At 50.3% G+C, this 18,104-nt stretch overlaps 1 protein-coding gene across 1 annotated transcript in view; it reads right to left on the bottom strand.

Moving 5' to 3' along the window:
* The window catches only part of C3H12orf10 (chromosome 3 C12orf10 homolog), a 52,916-nt gene that overhangs the window by 27,321 nt on the left and 7,491 nt on the right, over window positions 1-18,104 (bottom strand). The gene's annotated exons all lie outside the window — the stretch shown is intronic.

The raw sequence follows: 18,104 nt of genomic DNA, 5'->3' as shown, positions 1-18,104 counted from the left end.
AGTATTCTGACCTGTACAGTGTATGCAGGCCTTGTGTCGTAGTAATGATTTACATTGCTGGGGGGGGTTTCTTGATTATCATAGATCCTGTATTGTATTTTTACTGTCTGAGGGTGCTACTTCAAAAATATCTTGTTAAAATCTTCAGAGAACAGGATTTGAGTGCAGCGACGAGGAATACGTTAAAATCCATCAAATCCCCCCAAGTGCTGCATGTGGACATGTCACAGGGAGTGGCCACAGGGGGAGGTGCAATTCAGTAGAGATGGGCATTCGTTTTGAACTAATGTGCAATTCAGTAGAGATGGGCATTCGTTTTGAACTAATGCGCAATCCGCAACATATAGGTCCCTATTCGTTGCATTCGTGGGTCCGCGAAATGTATCGTGATCCCCCACGAATGCAACATATCATACGTTTCCATTCTTTTGGTTCGCACCACGGTGTTTTAGAAATAGGCCATGTGAGAGTAGGCGCGGATTGGCCTATTGGGGGATCGGGCTTCCCCCAGTGGGCCGGACTAGAGGATCACGTGGCCTCCTCTGCTCCGGGCCATTGAGGGCGCCAGGCCAAAGAAATGAAGAGACCAGGCCAGCGGGGCCAAAGAAAAGAAGACGGCCGCTGCCAGCCTCCGCCGGAGAAATGAAGACCGGCGCAGTCAGCCGCTGACGGAGAGCAGGCCAGCAGGGCCGAAGAAAACAAGATCGGTGCAGCCCGAGACTAGGCCGAAGAAAAGAAGATGGCCGCCGCCAGAGAAATGAAGACCGGCGCAGCCCAAGACTAGGCCGAAGAAATGAAGATGGCCGCTGCCAACCGCCGACAGAGACGAGCTGTTCAGCTGGGGGCCTTTGTGTGTATATGTATTTGAGATCGGAAGGGTGCTTCTGTGTATGTGAGAAAGGAATAGTGCTTGTGTATGTGTGGTGTATATGTGAGAAAGGAATGGTGCTTCATATATGTGAATCAGAGAGGGTGCTTGTGTGTGTCAATGTGTGTGTACAAGAGAGAGATGGAGCATGTTTTTGGCTGGCTTGTGGCTGTGAGAGAGAGTGCATGTGTGTGATTGAGCCTGTTTGTAAGTGAGATAGAACATGTGTGTGATTGAAAGCCTGTGTGTAAGAGAGAGCGAGAGCATTGTGTGATTGAGAAAGACTGGCCAGGGAGGTGGCGTACGTGTGTGTGTGAGATTGAGAAAGACTGGCCAGGGAGGTGGCGTACGTGTGTGTGTGTGAGATTGAGAAAGAATGGCCAGGGAGGTGGCGTACGTGTGCGTGTGAGATTGAGAAAGACTGGCCAGGGAGGTGGCGTACGTGTGTGTGTGAGATTGAGAAAGACTGGCGAGGGAGGTGACATACATGTGTGTGTGTGTGTGTGTGTGTGTGATTGAGAAAGACTGGCCAGGGAGGTGACATACATGTGTGTGTGTGTGTGTGTGTGATTGAGAAAGACTGGCCAGGGAGGTGACATATGTGTGTGTGTGTGATTGAGAAAGACTGGCCAGGGAGGTGACATACATGTGTGTGTGTGTGTGTGTGTGTGTGTGTGATTGAGAAAGACTGGCCAGGGAGGTGTCGTGTGTATGTGTATGTGTGTGTGATTGAGAAAGACTGGCCAGGGAGGTGACGTGTGTGTGTGTGTGTGTGTGTGTGTGAGAAAGACTGGCCAGGGAGCTGACGTACGTGTGTGTGTGTGTGTGTGTGTGTGTGTGAGAAAGACTGGCCAGGGAGGTGACATACGTGTGTGTGTGTGTGTGTGTGTGTGTGTGAGAAAGACTGGCCAGGGAGGTGACATATGTGTGTGTGTGAGAGAGAGAGAGAGAGACTGGTTGGGGAGATGATTGGTTTGCGAGACACAGAAACTGGTCCTGAGGGTGTGTCTGGTGTGTGTGTGTGAGAGAGACAGAAGAGACTGGTTGTGATCCCTAAGGAAAAGGACAGTGAGGACAGCTTCAGCAGATACTGCTGCTTCTAGTGTGGCCTGCAAGGGAAAGGAGTAGGAGAACTGCTGGAAAGGGTAAGTAAAGATGGCTTTTTAATTTCATTTTTCTTGATTGACTACCATTTTAATTATTGGGTAGTATGTGATGTGTCTGCTATTTGAAATATTTTATTGGTATTTGGTAAAGCTTTCGAAATTTGCATGAGTCTTTAAATACTGGATATTCTATTCATCAGCTGTTTTGAAATTATTTTATTAGTATGATTTTACTATTATGTTTAATGGTTTATATATCTTGATTTTATTGATTGTTTCATGAGGAATGGTGAAATTTTCTCAGTGGAAGGGAGTGGACAGTGGAGTGGAGAGTGGAGTGGACAGTGGAGTGCCTCAGGGATCTGTATTGGGACCCTTACTTTTCAATATATTTATAAATGATCTGGAAAGAAATACGACGAGTGAGATAATCAAATTTGCAGAGGACACAAAATTGTTCAGAGTAGTTAAATCACAAGCAGATTGTGATAAATTGCAGGAAGACCTTGAGAGATTGGAAAATTGGGCATCCAAATGGCAGATGAAATTTAATGTGGATAAGTGCAAGGTGATGCATACAGGGAAAAATAACCCATGCTATAATTACACAATGTTGGGTTCCATATTAGGTGCTACAACCCAAGAAAGAGATCTAGGTGTCATAGTGGATAACACATTGAAATCGTCGGTACAGTGTGCTGCGGCAGTCAAAAAAGCAAACAGAATGTTGGGAATTATTAGAAAGGGAATGGTGAATAAAACGGAAAATGTCATAATGCCTCTGTATCACTCCATGGTGAGACCGCACCTTGAATACTGTGTACAATTCTGGTCGCCGCATCTCAAAAAAGATATAATTGCGATGGAGAAGGTACAGAGAAGGGCTACCAAAATGATAAGGGGAATGGAACAACTCCCCTATGGGGAAAGACTAAAGAGGTTAGGACTTTTCAGCTTGGAGAAGAGACGACTGAGGGGGGATATGATAGAGGTGTTTAAAATCATGAGAGGTCTAGAACGGGTAGATGTGAATCGGTGTTTACTCTTTCGGATAGTAGAAAGACTAGGGGGCACTCCATGAAGTTAGCATGGGCACATTTAAAACTAATCGGAGAAAGTTCTTTTTTACTCAACGCACAAGTAAACTCTGGAATTTGTTGCCAGAGGATGTGGTTAGTGCAGTTAGTATAGCTGTGTTTAAAAAAGGATTGGATAAGTTCTTGGAGGAGAAGTCCATTACCTGCTATTAAGTTCACTTGGAGAATGGCCACTGCCATTAGCAATGGTAACATGGAATAGACTTAGTTTTTGGGTACTTGCCAGGTTCTTGTGGCCTGGATTGGCCACTGTTGGAGACAGGATGCTGGGCTTGATGGACCCTTGGTCTGACCCAGTATGGCATTTCCTTATGTTCTTAGTTGCACTGTATAGAGCCTGGCGTGATGCGTTTTACAGTTCAGTTGTTGTCTGCACATTTCTATTTATACTTTATGTGGCTTTATTCTGTATTTGGTGAGGGTTTGTGTTCTGCATGCAAAGACTGAGATGAAGCATTCTTTTAATATGTGGTTTCTCTGAAGGGATCTATAGTTACTTTAGCTTGGCCTGTTCTGTTTTCCTGATAGGAGGTGTATTGATATTTTAGATTCTGGTGTAATATTTGTGGTATTCTTTTTCATAGGTAGGGTTCTTATTCTTTGAGTGTTGGCAGAGATAGTACTATGTTGATACGGGAGGACCATGCCGAAATATATCACAATAGGTATGATGCCATATGAATTCCAAGATGCAAAGTTTTCTTGTTGGCATCACAACAGTGCATGAAATTATCACAATAACATATATATTAATTTTACCTCAGAATGACACTTTTCATGTAAAATATGTGTTAAATGCATAATTTAAAGTTGTGTATGGGGAGGTGGGGGTAGGGCCCCAGGCTGTAAAGTTTGCCTAGGGTGCCTAATACCCTTGCACCGGCCCTGTGCACAGGAGTAACGCTCCACCCCACCCAGTTATAGTTCATGTTTCATGTCTTAGCACGCGTGTTAGACTCCTTGGTCCGTATTTCAAGACGGATCAGGTGGACACTACGCCCCGGTTGTCAGTCGCGCCGCATGCTGAGCCTCGTCTTGTCTTGCCTCCTTGTCTTTCCCCTATCAACACCACAGCGATCTGACTACATCCGCTCTGCCAGCCTGTGTTGCCCCTATCAAAAGCACAGCGACCTGACTACATCCGCTCTGCCAGCCTGTCTTGCCCCTATCAACTTTCTGCCACTCTGCCTTGCTGCCATACACCAGATGACTCACTCAACTCCTTGTGGTGTTCTTGCCACTCTCATGGTTCCTCAGTGTGTTGGTGCTAGTCTTTCTGCTTGCTATGTTCCCCCTTCATTGTGCTGTAGGATGTTGATGCCACTTGTCTTGCCACTTTGTCTGTCGTGCTGCCTTTGAAGGTTCATGCATCTGTTATCGGTGCTCTCTTTTGAAGCTGTGGTGTGTTTTTGACACTCTCTCTGCTCTTTGCACCTTTGTTAAAGCACTCTTGCCACTCCTGGTACCCGTTTGCCCCTTTAAAGTGCCTTAGGCTATTCATGCCACTTTGGTGCCACTTTGCCACAGTCTAAGTGCCTTGGAGCTCTTTTCTCGTTCTGATAATTGCTCCCAGAAGTTTCATCAGAATTGATAAGAAAACCCCAATTTTGCTGCCAAAAATAGGCTGCAAATACTTCCCCCATTGACTTTAATGGGAAATCGGAAAACAAATCAAACGAATCAAACAAATTGGGGTTTTCCCCATGAAACGAATGCAATGAATTTAGGTCCTGGCGAAATGAATAAGAATTTTTTTTTCCTTCTGCACATCCCTACAATTCAGAGGATGAGCACTGGATGCTAGCTCCAACTGGAACTCAGGCAGAGTAAGCTTCCTCGCAGTAGTGACCTGCCAGTGTCAGCTTGGACTTCAGCTGACTATTGTGAGCTTCCTCACAACAGTGCCTTGTCCAGCACTTCTTCTAGCTGCACAGATGTTATTGTTTTTCTATGCAAACTGTCAGGGATAATGAGCGGAAACTATTAATGAGGAACACTCAGTTTTGCCTCCCAAAGCTGTAAGCAATTCCTACAAAGCCTCTGATCTCAGCTGCTTCAATCTCTTCCCTGGAGGGGAAGCTTCTTTAAAAAAATATCACTTCAGGATTGTTGTGAAACACAAACAGCTCTCTCCCTAATGAGCTCAAAGCTGCATTTTTCTAGTATAATCACTGAGGTGTTTTCCCACGAGAAAGGAAGAAGAAATGCCCAGGAAGCGTTACAAAGCTAGTTCACTGAGTCCCATAATTGGGATATGGTTATACTAAACTATAGCCTGGTTCAGGAAGGACAGGGCAGGCAGAAAAGGGAAAGGAGTAGCATTTTATGTAAAAATATAATATTAAAACAACTGAAATAGGGGGGTATGGAGAAGAGCTGCCGGTTCACTGGCATATAAAATACAAAATATGTACTGTGATGTTTAAACTCTGAGTAGTGACACTCCACCATGTATCTCTGCCATGTTTTGCTTTGAATTCAGATTTTTTACTGAACCGCAAAGCAGATTGCAAACAAAAGTAGAGGTGATATTCCAAAAATGCCAATCAAAGAAGAACAAACAGTGCAAGGCTGTATCTCTGCCATGTTAAAAAAAATCTACAGTCCAGCAAGAGAACTGTGATCCTCCTGTTGCTCTTTACTGGATGTGCCTTCAGCCAAGACATCAGACTTGAGGAGAACCAGAACAAAATGTTCACAGTGGCAGGTCCTAGGCTATGAAACTTGTTACCCAGGTCTTTGAGAAAAGAGGCAACTCTGAAATCGTTTAAGAAAAATCTGAAAGCATATTTAATGAAGCTTTTGGCTGATTGATGGCACTTTGAATGATCTTGATGTATTGATCCTTTGTGAAGCAGATTAGCTTTGATATGGACACTTATATAGATGATTGTATTTTAATGTCAGAGGTGGCGTGATGTATTGACCAGTGTTGATTAGTCATTATGTTGTCTCATTGTTTCCCTATGTTTATATGAATACTGTGTATATTCCTATGTGAGCCGCTAAGGACACTGGATTAAGTGGCATACAAATATTTTAAAGTAAATAAGGGAGGCGGCAGCACTCTGGGAATGTTTTGAAACCCATCATGTGGAATGAATGGCGCACAGAGTTTGGAGATCTAGTTCCAGGACATGAGACTGCAATGAAGGGGGAGATGTTACTGGTGGGAGCAGTTTCCTCTTATGCCTTTGTATTTCCAGCTCAATCAGAACCAGGGCTGGGATCGGGCACCAGGAGATATTTCCCCCCCCCCATTTCATATCTCCTCCCAACTCACTTAGTCCAGTCGTTGTGGTGATAGTACTTGGGCGGGGGCCACATACCTGGGCTCCTTCCAGAGTCCTGCAATCCTGGGCCCTAACTTTAACTTCTAGGTGTCACAGCAGCTCCAGCTGAGGGAGCAGAAGACCTGAGCCAGGAATCGAGGCCAGATCCCCTCCACATTTCAGTGTGCAGTATGCCACTGGGCCAGCTTTATTCTAACAGATGTTGACTGAGCATCCAATCTTCAGAAGCAGAAAGTCAGAGATCCTGGATTCCCTTTAAGGGGTGCTTGGAGATGCAGCGGCTGAGACCTGAAGATATGGTGGGGGACAGACGAACCCCACAAACCAGCCTCCTGCTCTTCAATCTCAGGGAACTCCCTTCTGCCCCCAAGACTGCAGACTACGGTGGGGGGGCCTGTCTGCCACCATACCACCAGGGCATGCTGCCGCAATTCCTGACCCGCCAGCACTCTCAAGCAAGGAAGTGATGTCAGACTTGGGGGCGGGGCTACCACAGTAGCACAGGGTTCTACTGTGCTATTATGGTAGCCCCGCCCAAGTCTGAAGGGCCAGCCCTTCAGACCACGGTCATGGTTAAAAGGTCAAGTTAAGTGTAAAACATTGATAAGACAGGCGAAGAGAGAATTTGAATTGAAGTTGGCCATAGAGGCAAAAACTCATAATAAAAACATTTTTAAATATATCCGAAGCAAGAAACCTGTGAGGGAGTCGGTTGGACCATTAGATGACAGAGGGGTTAAAGGGGTTCTTAGGGAAGATAAGGCCATTGCAGGTGTAGGAAGCTGAGCACGGACTCTGACTGTGGGGGGAGAGGGCATCTGCCATCACTGCAGTGCTCAGCTTCCTACACCTGCTGCCTTTAAGCTGTACAATCAGCTAAGTCCACGCTGACCGAAAAAAACAGCTACCGGATCGAGGCACTCATCTGAGGGCCCACAGAAATCACCTCAGGAATTCTTAGCTGGGGGAGGGACCATTTGGTATCACCACAGGAGAAAGGGACTTTCTTTTTAAAATTCTCCTTCTAAAATATGAAGCATCACCAGTAGGGAGCTGCACGTCCACCATGTGCTGGAGACGGAGAATATTGATCCTGAATCCATCTATCCACATGCTAGGAAAAAATCAGGTTTTGTAAGAAAGGAAAATTGGTTCTTATCTGCTAATTTTTGTTCCTGGAATACCACGGATCAGTCCAGATTCCTGGGATTATGCCTCCCTTCCAGCAGATGGAGACAGAGAAAGTTTCAATGGCACTGGCATATAAACCATAGTGCCACCTGCAGTCGTTCAGTATTGACCTGTACCCAAGCTAAAATTAATCCCACAACAATCCTTACAAACATGCAAATAATTTACAACAAAATGAGCAAGGGGAAAGAGGACTGAAAGAAAACTCTTTTCTTTGTAACTCCCAACCAAGAGAACAAACTTGAAATCTGTAGTATGTATCTCTGCAGACTATATACAATAGACCCATGACAGAAGAACGAGCAGATTCTCCCCCCACACAGAGCAGGTGTCTGGAATGATCTGTGGTATTCCAGAAGCGAAAATTAGCAGGAACGAACTTCCTTTCCTGTTCATATCTGGATCAGTCCAGACTCCTGGGTAGTACCCAAGCTTCCCTAAATAGGGTGGGACTGCGAGAGTCCCGCTTGTAGAACACTCTCACCAAAGTCCATGGCCTCTGGGGCCTGGATATCCATCCGATAATGTCTGGCAAAAGTGTGCATTGACTTCCAAGTAGCCACCCGACAAATTTCCTGCCAGGCCCAAAATGTCGCCTGAGATCAAACTGAATGAGCCCTTAATCCCACCGGGACAGGGCGACCCTTACAGATACAAGACGAGCTTATTGCTTCCTTCAACCATCATGCTATTGTAGACTTTAAAGTCTTCTGCCTCTTCTTCGGGCCACTCCACAACACAAAAAGATGGTCAGAAACCCTAATGTTTTTAGTAACTTTGAGGTAACGCAACAATGCCAGTTTTACATCCAAACATTGCAGGTCTTTAGCGTGCGGAACAGATGCATCCAAATCCGGGAAAGCTGGCAGCTCCAGAGTCTGATTCACATGAAACGCAGATATAACCTTCAGGAGAATTACTTCTCCGGGGAAATGTTCTATTCACCTTATCGGCTTCCCCAATAGGGCCCACGGAGGAAAAACATACAACAGAACCAGAGCCCTCTGCTTCATGCTCTTTTCTATGATTGAAGAACCAGTTCATCCGCGATGTCACCAGGTCCAAGCTGGGAGTACCCTACCGAAGACATATCAGAGCCATCGCCTCTTCTGACAGCTCCCACTCCTTGGGGTCTAGTTTCTGCCTGCTGAGGAAATCCGCCTGTACATTGCCCACTCCGGCAATGTGAGACGCTGCAAGGATCACCAGATGCTGCTCTGCCCAGAAAACAAGTTATGAGCTTCCTGGGCTACTGCCCGACTCCTAGTTTCCCCTTGTCGGTTGATGTAAGCCACCGAGGTTGCGTCGTCTGACAATATGTGCACTGAGCAGCCGCTCAATAGAGGCAGAAAAGCAAGTAACGCATACCGCACTGCCTTTGTCTCTAGACGATTGATAGACCAGGATTTCTCTTCCGTAGACCACTGCCCCTGGGCCAACTGATTCTAGCACACTGCCCCCCAGCCGGAGGCATCAGTGGTAACTACCACCCAGTCTGGAACCTCCAAGTCCACTCCGCGCCTGAGATGATCCTGACCAAGCCACTATGAAAGACTGGACCTGGCAGGCTCCTCGAGCAACAAAAAAAGGTGAAACTGCTCAGACAATGAATCCCAGCGCAAAAAGAGGGACCGCTGCAGAGGCTTCATATAAGCAAAGACCCAAGGGACCCGCTCCAATGTCAAGGCCATAGAGCCCAACATCTGAAGACAATATCAGACTCTGGGAATCGCTGCATCCAACAGCTTGCACACATGCTGCTGCAGTTTTGAGAATACGAGCGTCCATAAGGAACACCTTCTCCACTCCGGTGTCAAGAACTCCAGAACTTGAGACGAGGTAAGATGACTCTTCGTCAATTTCACTACCCAGCCCAAAGACGGCAGCTGCTCCAAGACCTGAGTCACCAGAGCTTCCAACTTCACTCAAATGAGCCAGTTGTCCAGATATGAATGAACCAAGATGCCCTTCTTCCTCAGTGTTGCTGCCACCACAACCATCACCTTGCTAAAAGTGCGCAGAGCAGTGGCCAGACTAAATGGAAGGGCACAAAACTGATAATGTTTCTCAAGGACCATGAAGCGCAGAAACCAATGGTGAGCTGGGCGAACTGGAATGTGCAGATATGCTTCGGTCAAGTTTAGAGAAGTCAGGAATTCTCCCTTGCACACTGCTGCAATCACCGACTGCAGAGTCTCCATGCGGAAATGAGGAACCCCCGAGAGCCACATTCACCTTTTTCAGATCTAAAATTGGGACCTCGAAGTAAATGGAATTCCTTCCCATCCTTTGTTCCCTCACAGGAACGGGAAGTACGGTTTTCAGCTCTTGTAACAGATCCACTGTTCCTTGAACCACTTTTCTCTTGTAGCCTGGAGCACAGGAGGAAACCATAAACAAGTCCCGGAGCGGGCGAGAGAATTCTAACGTGTAGCAGTCTCTTATCACACTGAGGACCCACTGGTCTGTTGTGATTTTGGTCCACGCCTCGTAAAACAGAGTCAGACATTCTCCCATACGAAAGATAGAAGAGTGGACTGGCGTCACCTCATTGTTGGGACTTTGCCCTGCCAGAACCCTGGCCAAGACCTTCTCTATCTTGATTTCCTGCCTCCTCAAAAGGATTGATTCCAGGATTGCTGCCTCCCGGCATCTTTCCTCTGAGCTCCTCCTGCCGAGGACCTACTAGGATGAAATCATTTGCTCGACCGATAACGGGAGCACCCATGAAAGGAACCCCTATTCCCTTTTAACTTGACCTCAGGCAAACTATGAACCTTGGACTCTCCGAGCTGCTTCACAAGCTCCTCTAAGTCTTCTCCAAACAGAAGCTTCCCCTTGAATGGTAGGCCTCCCAAACGAGACTTAGACCAAACATCAGCCGACCAGTTCCTCAACCAGAGGAGTCTTCTGGCCGACACCGTAGACATCATGATCCTGGAGGAAGTTCTGATAAGGTCATATAATGCATCCACAACATAGGTCGCTGCTGCCTCTAGGCAGTCCCACTTGCTTAGCCTTGGATGGAGCTAGCAGTCTAGTAGCCTGTAGCTGCTGCACCCAGTATAAACTGGCCCTCTGCATGAAACTACTGCACATTGCAGCACGAATGCCAAGGGCAGACACCTCAAATATCTTCTTGAGGTGAACTCCAACTTCCTGTCTTGAATATCTTTCCGTACCACTGAGCCAGCAACAGGAATGGTGGTCTTCTTAGTGACCGCCGACACCAACACGTCCCCCTTAGGAAGTGCCAATAACTCAAGCATGTCCTCCAGCAATGGGTACAGCTTAGCCATCGCCTGGCCTACCTTAAGGCCAGTCTCGGGAGTATCCCACTCCCTGACTACCAGCTTAACAGACTTCTGAAAAGGGAAGGCTTTCGCTGGACCCCCCGAGGCCATCCATGACTGGGTCCACACTCTCCTAATCAGACTCCTCTTGAGGAACTTTGATCCCCAGCTCCCCAAGAACCTGAGGGATCGAGGGCCACAAATCTTCCTTCCAGAAAAGACGCACCGCCTTCGGGTCATCCCCTTCTGCCACCAGCAGCTGGTCCAAATTTTCATCTGGATCTTAACCATCCAGGCTGTTATCAGGCCCCACCGGGACCTTGTCAGTCCCAGTTGGGTCTGAAAAAGCAGGTTTCTATGGGCGCCTTTCGTGGAACTGGACAATGTGACCCTCCCAGGTCTCTTGCCCAGCCGCGGTCCGCCAGGCCTCTCTGAGAACTTCCCAGCGTTCTGGCGCACCAAATATGCCTCGTGCATAAGTAAATAAACTCAGAAGGGAATGGGGTGGGAATCCCCAACCTCTGTCCAGGAAAGCCCCCCCTCACCATCCAGATCCACCTCTCTACAGGAAACAAGAGTCTTGCCCAACTGGAGATAATGGGAGAGGAAGGTCTTCACTCCCCTGAAGCAGTCCAGATAAGCCATCGGCATCCAAAAACATGGCGGCCTTTCCCGCACCTGGCTGAGTTCAAAGGCGCTCCTGCGCCAGAGCGCTGTTTAGGTTGCCGCTACGATGTGGCACTTGACAGTCCTGACCTGCCCTCTTCACCAGAGAGGCAGCAGGAACACAGTCCGGCGCGGGACAACCATGCGCCATTACCAGCCAAACACCACGCCACTAGCACCTGGCCCTACCGCGAATCACAAAGCAGCACCGCTACTGTGCACCGGGAACTACAATACCACCTGCCGCCTGAGAACTTGCCTCCGAACAGCCCAAACGCAGCCTTCCTGCCCGCTAGTACCTGTGCTTCACAGCACCTCTTCCCCTGTTTGCAATTTAAGTAGCTCTTTTTTTTTTTAAACTTTAATCATACAGAGGAAGGAAAGAAAAAACAGGCTACTTTCCTGATGTAGAGCTGCCGGATTCCACCTGTTCTCCTGGGGGGGGGGAGGGGGGGAGCTGGACCCACCAGCTAATCACCCCCCAGTGGCAAAAAGCCCAGGCAGAGAAGGGTCCACGACTACCTGCTCGTTTCCCTCACCACCAGGAGGGATAGCCCCCACCAGGGCCTAACAACCTTCAGGGAGGGGATCTATCAAATACTCTTCATTCTCTTCTCCCTCTTTTTTTTTTTTCCCCCAGACTGCAGAGATTGCACCTCTACCATCTGCTGGAGACAAGAGAAATACTGAGTGACTGCAGATGGCACGCCGGGTTATATGACAGTGCAACTTTCTCCGTCTCCATCTTCGGGAAGGGAAGCATAATCCCAGGAGTCCGGACTGATCCATCTTTGAAGGAACTTATAACCCACAGAGGATAGGGATATAATGGACAGTGAGATCTATTCATCTGAACAAGAAGACTCTCCACCTCTACCTTAGACATATACTCAAAAGAATCCCAACAAATACCAGATCCCATACTACTGGGTACAGACTCAATCGAGCCATCCAATAGGACCCATCAAGGCCAAAACGGCCATCTTATTAGAGCTTGTATGGAACTAGAAAACCTGAAAAAGCAGGCAAGGCAATGGGGCCAGATGGGATACATCCTCAGATATTTTGGGAGCTCAGAGAGATTCTGGCATCAAAACCGACAGTACAGTTCATTCACTCTTTGGAGACAGGACTGGATGATGGATGTCATCCCTCTTTATAAAAGGGATGACAGAGACGTGGCTCATAACCACAGGCCAGTTAGACTGACCTCAGTGGTGGTTAAATGAATAGAGACTCTAATATCAGAAAAGATAGTGAAGTATCTAGAGTCCAACAAGTTTCAGGATCCAACGCAACATAGTTTTCACAGAGGAACATCATGTCAATCAAATTGGATCAATCTCTTTGATAGGAGTGCCAAAGAATTAAATCACAGCCACACCCGGGCTCTCTCTAGAACTCTGTAATAATGAGCCCTATGTCTGGTCACTAGATATCACCAGTGGGCGATGACTAGGACTCCCGTCCATCAGAAGCTGTCATTTCTTATTTGTATTCATACTTATATTCCATAGTATCCAACAAGCTGATCAATACAGATTACAAATCACATCCACGATTGCATGCAGATAAAAGGAAAATTAGTTTCTTACCTGATAATTTTCGTTCCTGTAGTACCAATGATCAGTCCAGGACACCTGGTTGTGACTCCGCACCAGTAGATGGAGACAGACTAAAACTTGTGGGCGGAGCATATATGCCCCTGTGCCAGTCACAGCCCCTCAGTCATACGTAATGTCAAAGTAGACAAAAGCCAAAAAGGCAACCATAACTAACCATACAAACTTGGTAGGGAAACGAAAGAAATCCAACACCCCTACCGAAACCAGACTCCCAAACCAGGAGAGCAACTCAAGAAGGGTCAGCGTAGTGAAAGAAACAATAAAGAGCGGACTCTCCATTACTATAGCGCAGCACTGTGGGCGGGATCCTGGACTGATCCTTGGTACTACAGGAACGAAAATTATCAGGTAAGAAACTAATTTTCCTTTCCCTGTACGTACCAGGATCAGTCCAGGACACCTGGGATGTACCAGAGCCAACTTACCGAGGGTGGGAAGCAGAGAGTCCCGCTCGGAGTACCCTCTCTCCAAAACCCCCAGCTTCAGTAGCCTGAACATCCAACCGGTAATGTTTAAAGAAGGTATGCAACGACTTCCAGGTAGCCGCCCTGCAAATCTCTTGAGGCGACACCTGAGAAGATTCCGCCCAAGACGCAGCGTGAGACCGCGTCGAATGAGCCCGAAGACCCACTGGCGGCGATTTTCCATGCAGAAGATACGCAGAACCAATGGCTTCCTTGAGCCAACGGGCAATTGTCGTGCGGGACACCGCAGCACCTTTCTTTGGACCCGAAGTCAACACAAACAGATGATCCGTCACCCGATACGGATTAGTAACCTCTAGATAGCGAAGAAGGGACCTCCGCACATCTAGTTTTCCCAAGTCTTTCGTTTTCGGGTCCGAAGACTCCCCAAACATGAAAGCGGGAAGTTCAATCGACTGATTCAAATGGAACGACGACACGACCTTAGGAAGGAAGGAGGGAACCGTCCGCAAGGAAACCCCCGAATCGGAGATGCGCAAGAAGGGCTCCCTACAGAACAACGCCTGTAATTCTGAAACACGACTGGCTGATGCAATCGCCACCAGGAATACGGTCTTCAACGTGAGATCCTTGAGCGTATAACGTTTCAGGGGCTCAAACGGCGCTGAGCATAAGGCTGAGAGTACCCAGTTGAGGTTCCAAGACGGGCAAGGGGCCGCAACGGAGGACGGAGGTGCTTAGCCCCCCTAAGAAAGCGGGAGATATCTGGGTGGAGAGCCAGAGAGACTCCCCGGACCTCACCTCGCAAGCACCCAAGCGCCGCCACTTGGACCCGAAGGGAATTGCACGCTAAACCTTTGGCGAGCCCCGCCTGGAGAAACGCCAAAATATCAGAAATAGAAGCGGAAGTGGGATTCAGACCCCGCTCCACGCACCATTCCTCAAACACTACCCAGACCCGAACATAAGCCAGGGAAGTAGACTGTTTTCGGGATCTCAGCAACGTAGTAACGACCGCATCCGAGTAGCCTTTTCTTTTCAACCGGTACCTCTCAAAGCCATGCCGCGAGACAGAAGTGATCCGCATCCTCCAAACAGATGGGGCCCTGCCGAAGAAAGCCCCGCGAACCCCTGAAGGCGAAGGGGGGCGGCCACCGACAACTGGACTAAGTCCGCAAACCAGGGACGGCGCGGCCACTCCGGCGCCACCATGATCACGTTGGACGGGTGCAAGTCTATGCGCCGCAGAATCTTGCCGATCATGGGCCACGGTGGGAACACATACAGAAGCACATCCGCCGGCCAGGGAAGCACCAACGCGTCGACTCCCTCTGCGCCCCTTTCGCGACGTCGACTGTAAAATCTCGGAGCCTTTGCGCTGTGCCACGTGGCCATCAGATCCATGTGGGGCGTTCCCCAAGTCTTGCAGATGAAGAGAAACGCCTCTTCCGCCAGCTCCCACTCTCCGGGATCCAGACGGTGATGGCTGAGAAAATCCGCCTGGACGTTGTCGACTCCTGCAATGTGGGACGCAGCGAGATGGCTGAGATGCCGCTCTGCCCAGAGCATCAAGAGCCACGCCTCCTCCGCCACTAGAGGACTTCTTGCCCCGCCCTGGCGATTGATGTAAGCCACGGTGGTAGCGTTGTCCGACAATACCCGGACCGCCTGTCCGCATACTAGGGGTAGAAAAGCATGCAGCGCCAGACGGACCGTTCTGGTCTCCAGCCGGTTGATAGACCACCGGGTCTGCGACTCTGACCACAGACCCTGAACCGACTTCCCTTGGCACACTGCCCCCCAGCCGGAAAGACTGGCATCCGTGGTCACCACCGTCCAGTCGGGCAGCAGAATGGACACTCCACAGGAGAGATGCTTGGAATCCCGCCACCAGCTCAGGCTGGCTCGCGCCTGACCCTCGAGAGGGAGAGGTAGATAAAAATCCTTGGAAACCGGTTTCCAGCGGGAAAGCAATGAGGACTGCAGCGGTCGTAGATGAGCGAACGCCCAAGGGGCTAACGCCAGAGTGGATGCCATAGACCCCAGAACCGTCAGGTAATCGCAGACTCGTGGCCGGTGTAGCGACAGAAGACGTAGCACCTGAGACTGCAGATGCATATCCGTTCCTGAGAGAGAATCACACTTGCCTCGCTTCGTGTCGAAAAGGGCTCCAAGATACTCCAAGGACTGAGAAGGTTCGAGATGACTCTGTTGTAGTTGACCACCCAGCCCAGGGACTGCAAGAGCTGTAACCCCCTGGTCACCGCCTGCCGACACAGACTCTGAGACTTCGCTCGGATTAGCCAATCGTCGAGGTAAGGGTGAACCAGCAGGCCTTCCCGCCGCAACTGCGCCGCCACGACCACCATCACTTTCGTGAATGTCCGAGGCGCTGTCGCTAGGCCGAACGGGAGCGCCCGGAACTGGAAGTGCCTGCGCAGAATGCAAAACCGCAGGAACCGCTGAAAAGCTAGATGGATGCCTACATGAAGGTATGCTTCTGTGAGGTCTAGGGACGCCAGGAATTCGCCGGGGCGCACTGACACGATCACGGAACGAATGGTTTCCATCTTGAAATGAGGAACCCGAAGGCATCTGATGACTCCCTTCAGATCCAGAATGGGGCGGAAAGAGCCGTCTTTCTTGGTCTAACTCGTAGCCGTGTCTTATCACGTCGAGGACCCACTGATCCGACGTCATGCTGGCCCATTCCTCGAGAAAGAAGGAGAGACGCGCCCCCACGTTTGGGACAACGTGCCGAGGCCACGAGGAGGGATGGGCCGGCCGGACTTCATTGTGAAGGCTTGGCCCCCGCACCCGACGGAGCCCCTCCTTGCCGGCCAAAACGCTTGCCCCGAAAGGACTGCTGCCACTGAGCGTTCCGCGAGGAGGACGACCTATATGAGGCTCCAGAGGATCTTTGCGGTCTGGACTTCCTGGGCCCCCGGAACCGGGCTCTGCCTGAGAAGGAAGATCGCGGACGGGCCCTATCCTCCGGCAGCTTAAACGCTCGATTCTCACCCAGGGAAACCAACAAATCATCTAACTCCTTGCCAAATAGCAATTTCCCTTTAAATGGCAATGCCCCGAGGTGAGCCTTGGAAGAGCCATCCGCTGCCCAGTTGCGCAGCCAAAGAAGACGACGCGCCGACACCGCTGCCACCATGGAGTGAGCTGAGGTGCGCTACAGATCATGGAGCGCATCGGCCCCATAGGCAATGGCTGCCTCCAACCTGTCTGCTTGAGAAGCTTCCTCTGCAGAGAGACCTGCATTCGCCTGAAGGACTTGAGCCCAGCGCAGACTAGCCCGCATAGCAAAATTCGTGCACATGGCGGCCCGCACTCCTAGGACAGAGACCTCGAAAATCTTTTTGAGTTGAACCTCCAACTTCCGGTCTTGAATATCCCGGAGGGCTGTCGCTCCCGTGACCGGGATGTTAGACCTCTTCGTGACAGCGGACACCGCCGAATCCACTTTGGGAGCCGGAGGAGCTCCAGCGCGTCCTCCGGCAAAGGGTAAGGCTTGTCCATGGCCTTGCTGACCTTCAAATCCAACTCCGGAGTATCCCATTCCTTGAAGAGGATATCCGTGGACGAAAAAATGAAAAGGAAAAGCAACCGCCGGCCCTGTGAGCCCGAGCAGGACAGGATCCATATTTGCCCTCCTGGCGGACCACCACCGGAGGGGCATCAATCCGCAGCTCCTGGAGAATGGCCGGGATAAGCGGCGACAGCTCCTCCCTAAGGAACAAACGCACCACCTTGGGGTCATCCCCATCGACGGCCTGTGCTCTTTTCCCCGTAGCGAGCTGCGCGGAGCCATCGGACGCTGCCTTCCCGGCTCCCGGCAGGGGTTCCTCAGAGGCCTCCGTGTCCGCCTCGGCAGATTCTTCGGGACTCCGAGCCCTGCGGCACCCCTCGCGGAATCCGCTTGCTCCGGCCCGCGGACCTGGGCGACCTTCGCCGTCCTCCTGGCCGGCTTTTCTTCGGCGGGGACCGGTGGACCCGAGCGCGCGAGGCGTCCCCCCGACTGCGCTTGCTTCGCCTATATCGGAGCACCTTGCGCAGCAAAGCGCTAAATCCTCTGAGAGCTCGCCCGAATCCGAAGAATCGATTTCCGAAGTCCCCTGGGACCGGGGCCCCTCCGAGGGGGCCTCCCCCGCCGCACCCCACTGCGGGAGAGCTCAGGGGGCAAAAACCGAGGCCTCCACCGTTTCGCGTGAGACTACCCGGCCGGTGGACAAAATGGCCGCCACTCCCGCGGAAAACCGGGAAAGAACCAGGAGGCCTGTCAGGGGCCCCTCCCCCCTGCGACGGCGATCGTGCCACCCGGGAACGGGTCCCCCGAGGTGCCCCCGATGATCCCTCGTCTCCCGGGACACAGGCCGAGCAAAGGCCGTCCCGGGAGAGACGCGCGCGCGCCGAGCCGCAGGCCCTGCACTGCGAGCCGCGCGGCATCGAGAAAATCGCGGGAAAACAAAGGACGCGCCGAAAAACACTGAGGGGCGCTGAAGAAAAAGAAAAAAATCACCGCGGCAAA

This window comes from Rhinatrema bivittatum, chromosome 3, assembly GCF_901001135.1.
Source record: "Rhinatrema bivittatum chromosome 3, aRhiBiv1.1, whole genome shotgun sequence".
NCBI classification, from domain to species: domain Eukaryota; kingdom Metazoa; phylum Chordata; class Amphibia; order Gymnophiona; family Rhinatrematidae; genus Rhinatrema; species Rhinatrema bivittatum.
Note: the sequence above shows the minus strand (reverse complement) of the source record. Positions and strands in the feature narration are given on the sequence as shown.